General features: G+C 47.0%; 1 pseudogene; it reads right to left on the reverse strand.

Moving 5' to 3' along the window:
- LOC125924923 (histone H1.4-like) overlaps nucleotides 1-8,103 on the reverse strand; it is an 83,384-nt pseudogene extending 75,281 nt beyond the window's left edge.
- Nucleotides 8,104-9,349: the final 1,246 nt, after the last annotated feature.

Here is a 9,349-nt window from a genome sequence, read left to right on the forward strand (position 1 = left end):
GACTGAGGTCGCCCACGAGCCCTGTAGGTGGGTACATCAGTTTGCATGTGTGCATTTAATTTCCTGAAGAAAGATACCTTTACACTCACATTTTCAAAAGCACAAAGAGAGGCACAGACACACAGAATCGTTTGGAAACAGGGCCATGGAGGAAGAGGGCATACTATTCCAGGGGGCCGACCCCCCGCCCCTGCCGTGACGTGCTCTCTCCGTGGGGGTTTGACTGTGACCATCAACAGCTGCTCTGGGGCCCAATAATCAGATTATTCTGGCAGAAGGACACTTCATTGCTAATTAGCACAAGGAGACCTTCCAGGCTTCTAGGGTCAGGGCCTGACAAATGATAAAGGGCCCGGGTCCTGAACGGTGCCCTCTGAGATGTTTAAATGGGTCTGAGCTGGAGCCTGTCCCATCTGGTTGCCGTGATAATTAAACTGGGAAGCAAGGGGAGGGAGAGAAGCCATCCCGTAGAGTCTGTGGAGGCCGTGCCGGAAACGAGGTGGAAATCTGGCAGCAGAGGGGACTTCCGGAGGTCACATTCAATGCAGGCCATGGCACCAGAGTTGTGGGCATTCATTCATGGAGGCTTTGGCATCTGAGGGCCCTTGAAGAGCGTCTGGTCAAGTGGCTTCCAAACGTCAGTCACCCCGTGTGCTTCTTTGAAACCGTAGGCTCCCAGGCCCCAGTCCTACAAATTCAAGGTCAGTAGACCTGGGTTCGAACCGGGATCGGGGGTCCGAGTTATAAACAAGCTCCTGGAGGACGCTGACACTCACACATTCAGCACTCACCCACTTAGCGCAATGTGGGTGTTTCGCCAAGGGCAAACTGAAATGAGGGGTCACGTGGAAGGTGGTGCAGACGGCGGCCCGCGCGGCACCCAGCACTGGACTGCTGTCGCACCTCATTTCATCCTCCTGGGCGGCTCTGCCTCAGTGGCTGTGCTTGCCTGCTCTGATAGAGGAGGATTCGGTCACAGGGCTGGTAAGTGATGATCGCAGGCCTGGGTCAGTGCCTCCCAGGTGCTTACCGGAAGGGCTTCTACCCCTGGCCCACAGACTCGGCACAGCCTGTCCCCTGCCCAGTCCCCAGCCTCATCTAGAAACCCCCTTCACCCCAGTCACGATGCTCCAACACAGTGGTCTTTTTGCAATTCCTCAAAGAAATGCACAAGGCTCTTCTGACCTCAGGGCCTTTGCACACGTTCTGACTGCCTCTTCCACGCATGCTCTAGGCAGTGTAAACTCTGCATGTGGGTACATGTGCACATGCATGCACACACACACACAAACCTACATACAGATGTACACACAGACACACATGCATGCCTAAGGCTGTTTATTATGATCCAGTGCTCTAAGAGTATCAGCAAAACTTCTCACCGGGACCTGGAAAGCACTGTGTCGCTGCCTCCCCACCGCTCTCTCTTGCACTAGCCTCTTCCTCACACTCCGGGCTTGCAGCCCCTTTCCTTCACTAAGATACAATAGCGGGTTTTACTCATTAAGTCCCAGCACACCGCACATGCATGGCACATAGAAGGCACTCCATAAGAATATTTGGGCAGTGACATCAATGAGCCATTTGGATATGCGTTCAAGTATCACCTCTGCAGAAAGGTGTTCCTTGATGGCTTCCCAAAGTTGGTGTCCCTGTTACTACTCACTCACTGCAGTAACAATGAGTCACAGTACTCTGGCTGACTTCTAATTTCCTGAGATCCCCTTAAGGGTGGAGGCCACACGAGGGCAGGAATAACATCACCTTGTTCACTTCTAGAACGGGGTTTGCATGTATTTGCTGTGTGGTATTTGCTTGGTGCCTGAACAGGTAGAAACGCAAACTCCAGATCCTCAGTGCATGATTCTCTCCTTCCAACATGCAGCCTTCAGCCTCCTGCTCATACCAGTTAGACCCGCTCACACTGTGATCTGGGACAGTGATGCCCACTTTCCGGACCTTAGTTTTCCCACATTGAGAAAGGATGTGTGCGGTCACGTGATCTCTTCCCAATGTGGACAAGTTCTAGGATTCACTATTTCTTCTAATGGACAGATGCCATTATTATAACTTATTACTTCTAAAAGGCTCTGTTGGACTCAATTCAGAGGCTCAACTTTATTTTTTAGATGGATGTTTGGCACATGACGGGTTGGGTCAAGTTCAGAGCTTACTCCCACATATTTACCCAGATTTTGCTATAAAATATGCTAAAAGATAAGTCATCTCAACTTCCTAACATCCTGGCAGGAACGAGATGATATATGTATAGGGGAGAAGAGTTTACATAAGGACAGTTTGCAAAGGGAACCATTTCATTCTGTGGACAGGATTTAGGAGGGCCCAGGAGGGAAGATCTATGTTGTGAAGCTAGTAACAAGGGTGAGCCACGGCCCCCTAGGCATGCGAGGTTGTGTGGGGACGGCTACTAGGCAGAGAGAGAGAGAGAGTGGGCTGAATGGAGAGCATCGTTAGAATGAGCTGTGACTCAGCCAAGGCACATTGTCAATCTGCAGAGATCTTGCAGAAATCAGAAAAGAAAGTCAAAAGAAGAAAAACCCCGATTTTTAAAAAAAATTTATGTTAGTTAACATGCAGTGTAGTATTGGTTTCAGGACTAGGACCCAGTGGTTCATCACTGACATACAACCCCCAGTGCTCATCCCGACAAGTTCCCTTCTTAATGCCCATCCCCCACCCCCTCCCTCCATCAACCCTCAGTTTGTTCTCCGTATCTAAGAGTCTCTGAAGGTTTGTCTCCCTCTCTGTTTTTACCACTTCTGCTCTCAGATCTCTGGCTGATACTCCCCTACCAAATCCACTGTAGGAGCAGAGGGCTTGGGATGCCATTGATGCCTTCTGTCCATCTCAGCATCTGCCAGCCAGAGCCAGGTGAGCAAGGGGGAGCATGCAGGGGGACAGGGATAGACAGAAAATGTACAGCACGCCATTTTAAGGGAACATCAAAACACAATCAAGTAGAATTTTACAGAGATAGACTCGAATTGCTCTACGTTATTTATAAAGTGTATAATTTGCCAACATCAGCGCTTTAAGGGTTATTAGTCTCAAATTGCTTGTGGCACATCTGAATCGTGTGAGGCACATGAAAGGATCCTTACCGTGTTGTCCTAGGAGTAGCAGTCAAGGTGCAGAAAGATCATTTAACTGGAACACGTGTGACCTGTTGTGTTCCTGACAAGTATTTCTAAAATGTAAATATGTCAATGCAAAGAGGATAATTATCTAAAAAAAATACATAATTTATTTGCAGTACCATCTGCACATATCCTCTCGGGTTCTCCTTCCATTACGGGACTTAAGAAACATGATATATAACATGTATTAACACAATTTTCTATTCAGTGACTCCAAGAGCTTGTTACCCACCTGTCATACAAGCACCTGAGAACAATCACAATCCTTGTATTATCAGCAAAACTACCATTACAATAATGTATTTTATATGAGCTGTCCTCCCCTGTCTTTATTTAATGGATTGGATCAATGAGGCATAGTGTCCAATCATTCGCAGTGTTTCAACCATATCATTCTTCTATGCCATTCACTACGGAAACTTGTTCAATTATATTTTCACCTCTGTTACTGAACTGAAAAACTGTTAGCCCAACATTCCTTCCAAGAATCACTAGAAGAGTGATTCCTCTTTCGCGTGCATGCGCGTGCTCGCTCTCTCTCTCTATATATATATATGTACACACACATATGTATTATCTCTCTATATATGTATACGTACATATATATACACATATATATGTACGTATACATATATAAATTTCACAATTTTGTTGATGTGTAATAAACCACCCCCAATATATTCAGGTATATACACACACGCTATATACATACATTCCATGAATGTATAGAGAACGACACCAAAATTTAGAGGCTGAATCTAGCCAAAATAATTTGTTATCTCAAGAGCCTGCAATCAGGCACATGGCTCCAGCTGGGGAAGCTCCGAGATGGCTGGAGGATCCATGTCCCGGAAGGCTGGGTGGCTGGTTAGTGCTGGTTGTGGCCTGGGACGTCAGCCAGGTGTTCAATTCTCTACACGGCCTCTCCAGGTGGCTAGGCTGAGCTCTCACAGCATGGCATCCGGGTTCTGAAAAGAAGCATCTCAAAAGTGCGTGTTCCTGAAGACAGAGCCTCCGTGCCCACAATGTTTGCTAATGTTTCATGAGCCAAAAGTTAGCCACATGGCCAAACCAGGCCAAGAGTCAATGTGAAAAGAGACCACAAAACTGCACATGTACCACAAAGCACAGTGTACCAGGTGTGTGTGTGTAGGATTGGCATAGATAATCTACCAAGGAGGTTAGAACTGGAGATCAAAAATCACAAAGGAAACAAAACCACAATGTGGTATATCCAAAATTGGATTGGATATTGCTTCATTTATCCGAGTCATTTTTATGTAAATGCAAGTGCCCCAAAATAGCCAAGACAATCTTATAAAAAATGTTTAATGTTTGTTTATTTTTGAGGGAGAAATAGAGCGTGAGTGGGGAGAAGGGCAGAGAGAGGGAGACACAGAATCCGAAGCAGGCTCCAGGCTCTGAGCTATCAGCCCAGAGCCCCAAGCAGGGCTGGAACCCACGAACCATAAGAGCATGACCTGAAGTCAGATGCTTAACCCACTGAGCTACCCAGGTGCCCCTAGCCAAGACAATCTTAAAGTAGTAGAGCAAACATGGAATTTCCATGACCAGATATTAAGCTAAATAATGAAGACAGTTCAATAATGTGTGCAAACAGGCAAATAAAGGAATGGAATAGGGTAAAATTTCCACTAACACACTCATGCACACACATACACACACACACACAAATGCTATAAACAAAAGAATTATATTCTTGATCAATTAGATATCCATATTTTAAAAATATGAATATTTATTCCTTCTGTGTATACATGAAATTCATTCCAGATAGGTGATAGGTATAAATGCAAAAGAAAAATTGTTATAAATTCTAAAAAGTAACATGGAAGAATGGCTTAATGCCATGATGTAGGCAAAGATATTTTAAGTAGAGAAATTATACACTACCCATTAAACTATTTTTGAAAAGACAATTTGCCTGGGATATAATTAACAATTTCTACTCATCAAAATATACCAGTTAGAGAAGTGTTCAGGCCACAGGTAAGAGTAGATTATTATATCTGATGAAGGACTCCTATCCAGAATAAATAAAGAAATCTTTTAAATCAGTAAGAAAGGAAATTCAATAGAAAAATGGACAAGAGACTGAACAATCAGCCAGCAAAACACTTTATCCAAAAGGCCAACACGTATATGAAAATGTGTTCAGCCTCTTTCCTCATGCAAACCCAAACTATGATGAGATCCCAGTAAACGCCCTCCCACGTCCAGAAAGCTAAAACAAAAATGACTGGTGACACTTGACGCTGGTGAGAACATGTCATCTGCAAATGCTCACACTAAGCCGGCAGGAGTGTAAATTGTCACAACTGTTGTGTAACACTGGTAGCAACATCTAAAAAAACTGAACAGATGAGATGAGTGCATTTGCTCAGAAATTCCATCGCTAGGTAATACGAGCATTCGTCTGCTGAAGTCGTGTGCAGGAATCACCACGGTGGATACCATTTGCAACCAGACTAGAAAGAACCCAATGTTCACATTCGGTGAAATGAATAAATAAACTGGGACTATTCACATAGCGGAACATGAAACAGTGGGAAAGAACCAAATACTGACATGCGCACCAGCATCGATAAATTGCAGAAAGGTGGTATTGAGTGAGCAAACCCAGACACAACGAGGTACACCCTGTGTTGCGTGGGTATGAGAGTGTGTGTTTGTGTGCAGGTGCATGTGTATGGTGTGTGTGTGTGTGTATGTGTGCATATATATTAGGCCAGTCCTGGTGCACATGTATTGTGTAATGTGTGTGTGTGTGCATGCATATGTGTGTATGTGTGTCATGTTCATTTGTGGGCATGTGTATTGTGTATGTGTGTGTATACCTGTGTGTTATACATGTGTGTATATGTATCACTGCGTATTGCATATGTGTGAATGGTATTTTTTTAAGTTTATTTATTTATTTTGAGAGAGAGAGAGAGAGAGAGAGAGAGAGAGAGAGAGAAACCAGGACAAGCGCAGAGAGAGAGAGGAGAGAATCCCAAGCAGGTTCCACACTGTCAGCACACAGCCTGATGAAGGGCCCAAACTCAGAAACTGTGAGATCATGACCTGAGCTGAAATCGCAAGTCAGACACTTAACTGACTGAGCCACCCAGGTGCCCCCATGTGTATTTCAAACACAGGAAAAACTCCCCTTTGGTGATAGAAGTCAGGGTCATGGTTCCCTTTGGGGATGGGCATTGTGACTCAGGGGATCCCCTAGGGGCCCTGAAGGGCTTCGTTGCTCTTTCATTTTTCTCCTTGACCTAGACGGTGGTTGCACAGGCAACTTTTACTTTGAAAAACTCATACAGCTGAACATTTTTTCCTTTGGGCACTTTGGGGTTCAATGTTCTGCTCAAATAAAAGAAAGTTATTTTTAGAATGCTCTTTTGTTACTACATGTGTGATCATAAAATGTTTGTTGGCGATTCCAATCCTCCCTCATTTCTTCACTCAGTCATGAACCATCCCCTGAGCCCCCGCTGGATGCAAGGGCACAGCTCATACCCCGGGAGGACATCAGTAAACAAAACCAGCAGAAAGTCCTTTTCGCAAGGAGCTTACATTTGATTACAATGAGAGAAGACCTCGCTAAGCATGAGGTTGTCCTCCGTTGGAAAAGCTTTGGGCACAGTTTATGGTACCTTTATGCACCCTGTGGGTGTACAATTCCCTGAACAATCCAGTTATGGCTACCAGAAGTGCCCCCGGGAAACAGAGTCAGGAATTGTGAGATTGCACCAATTATGTATTTAACACTGGAACACACGATCAATGCACCAGGGAAAGGGGGACACTGATGCGTGTGCAGCGGGCTTCTTCTGCAGCTGTTGTGGCCCATGGCGTGCACAGGCTGAGGGAAGATGTGGATTCAGGAAGTGACCTTGTGGCTCAGTAGCTGAGTTGACAATGGTGTTTGCAAAGATTGACACGTGGGCTGGCAGATTCGGGCTGGCCTTCGGAGCACATCTAGAGAAAACGACAAACTTAAAGGCTCGAGTTCTCACATCAGACTACAGGTAGAAACCTAAACCGTCTCCACGGCAGTTCCAAAGTAACCCCTTATCTCCCAGCGTGGCAGGTCACATGTGAATGTGGCCCAAGCCCAGAGGCCATGAGGGGCACTGATTCTGTTAGAGGTACCAGAACTGAGGGGGAGCGGGGGCCCCGGGGATGGAACATTCCCACAGACACACGCAAGGCTGACGGCACTGAGCTTTCCTGAATGCACGAGGACAAGCAAGGTCCCTGCATCCTGGAAGGGCCGCTCACCCGACCACGTTGCTCCCGATCCCAGCTGTCCAGCCAACAGAGCTGTGGTGTATATAAACCACTCGGTCAGTGGAGCCGTGCCACAGCCGCTCGAACAGACCGACAGAGGCGCTCATGCAGGACGGGGACTTAATACGTTGGGTGTGGCAGTCACACTGTGCTTGGTTGGTTAACTGAGCACCGTGCTCAACACTGGCAAACACCCAAAGCAGAGGTTAGATGGGATTTCAGTCAAGTCTGTCATGTGCGGTTTGCTCGGATACTTTGTACACCGTGTCCCCCCCCCCCCAAGTTCTCTGATGCACAGAGACACTAAGAAATGCCTCGGGGGAGGGGCACCAGCATCCCTCAATAGCTCTGTGGTGATGGGGAGGATGGGGAGGGTGTGGCCCTGAAATCAGGCTCCTGATTTCCAAGGAATGAGGGATGGGGAGCATGAGGGGCTGGGTGGTGGGGCCTTGGTCCCCAGACATAAAGTAGGCACCAGCACATGGTAAGCAGGGGGAAGAGAGGCCATTTTCACAGGCAGGACCTCACGATGATGGCTACCCGTGGTGGATACCTGGATGGAAATACTCGTGCAGCGCTCCCGGAAGTACGTACACGGGAGAATTTCGGACCCAGCAGACATGCACTTGACTCGAGTCGCCATGCTGGGGACGTGTGGCCTTTTCTCCGATTTGATGCCCACGTACATAGAAGTCAGCTCACAGACCCAGACTCCCCTCACGGAGAGGGAGGGGCTCCCTTTGAGAAGGGACCTCAAGACGTGGCCACAGATGTGTGCTACAAATTGCCACCGCCTTCTCAGGGAAGTGTGTCCAGCACCCAGGAACAAGGTCATGTGCTACTAAAGAGTTTGGCCTTCATCGGACGGGGAAGGGACATGCAGAGCCCTGTCTATGCCTGACAACAGTCATGCTTGATCCCCGACATACAAGGTTTGGAAGCCTGAGCCAAAGCAAGGATTCGCAATACAGGAAGTAGGGATTGCCTTCAAGAACCACTAAAAGATGGCAACGATCAAGCCCTGGCGATGGGAGGCTAGGAAGAGAAGCCAGAGGTAAGGAGGGGAGTCGGAATTGGGGATCGTGAGGTGTGAAGGCCACCGATGCAGTCAGAGGAGGCTGAAGCTCGGAGAACGAAACAGAGCCCCTGAAGGATTAGAAACGGGAATTAGAGGATTTGGAATGCTGTCTTATCCTATAGACACACAGCAGCTGCTACAAATTACAGCTATTGGCCGACTCCCGCGGAAAGTCCATCAGAGTGCGTTAAGGTCATTGGCCTTTAAAAATGATCTATTTGAAATGGAAACATACTTTTAAAAAAAAAAAAAAAAAAAGATGGCTCAATTTCAGAAAGTCCTGTAATGAGATTCAACACATTTACATGGTAAAGGAGAGGAAACGCATGAGCAACTTAACTTGGGGAAAGAAAGGATTCACAAACACGTATCACACAAGACCACGGTCTCTAAAATAGGAGCACACTGGGGTGCCTGTGGCTCAGTCGATTAAGCATCTGACTTCAGCTCAGGTCACGATCTCATGGTTTGTGAGTTCGAGCCCCACGTTGGGCTCTGTGCCGACAGCTCAGAGCCTGGAGCCTGCTTCCGATTCTGTGTCTCCCTCTCTCTGCCCCTCCCCTGCTCACACTGTCTCTCTCTCTCTCAAAAATAAACATCAAAAAAAATTTTTAATAAAATAAAATAGCATGCAGGGGTGTCTGGGTGGCTCAGTCAGTTAAGTGTCCGACTCTGATTTTGGCTCAGGTCATGATCCCACGGTTGTGGGATCAAGCCCTGCATTGGGCTCTGTACTAACAACATGCAGCCTGCTTGGGATTCTTTCTCTCCCTCTCTCTCTGCCCCTCCCCTGCTCTCATGTACGCTCTCT

Source organism: Panthera uncia, chromosome F2 (assembly GCF_023721935.1).
Source record: "Panthera uncia isolate 11264 chromosome F2, Puncia_PCG_1.0, whole genome shotgun sequence".
NCBI lineage: Eukaryota > Metazoa > Chordata > Mammalia > Carnivora > Felidae > Panthera > Panthera uncia.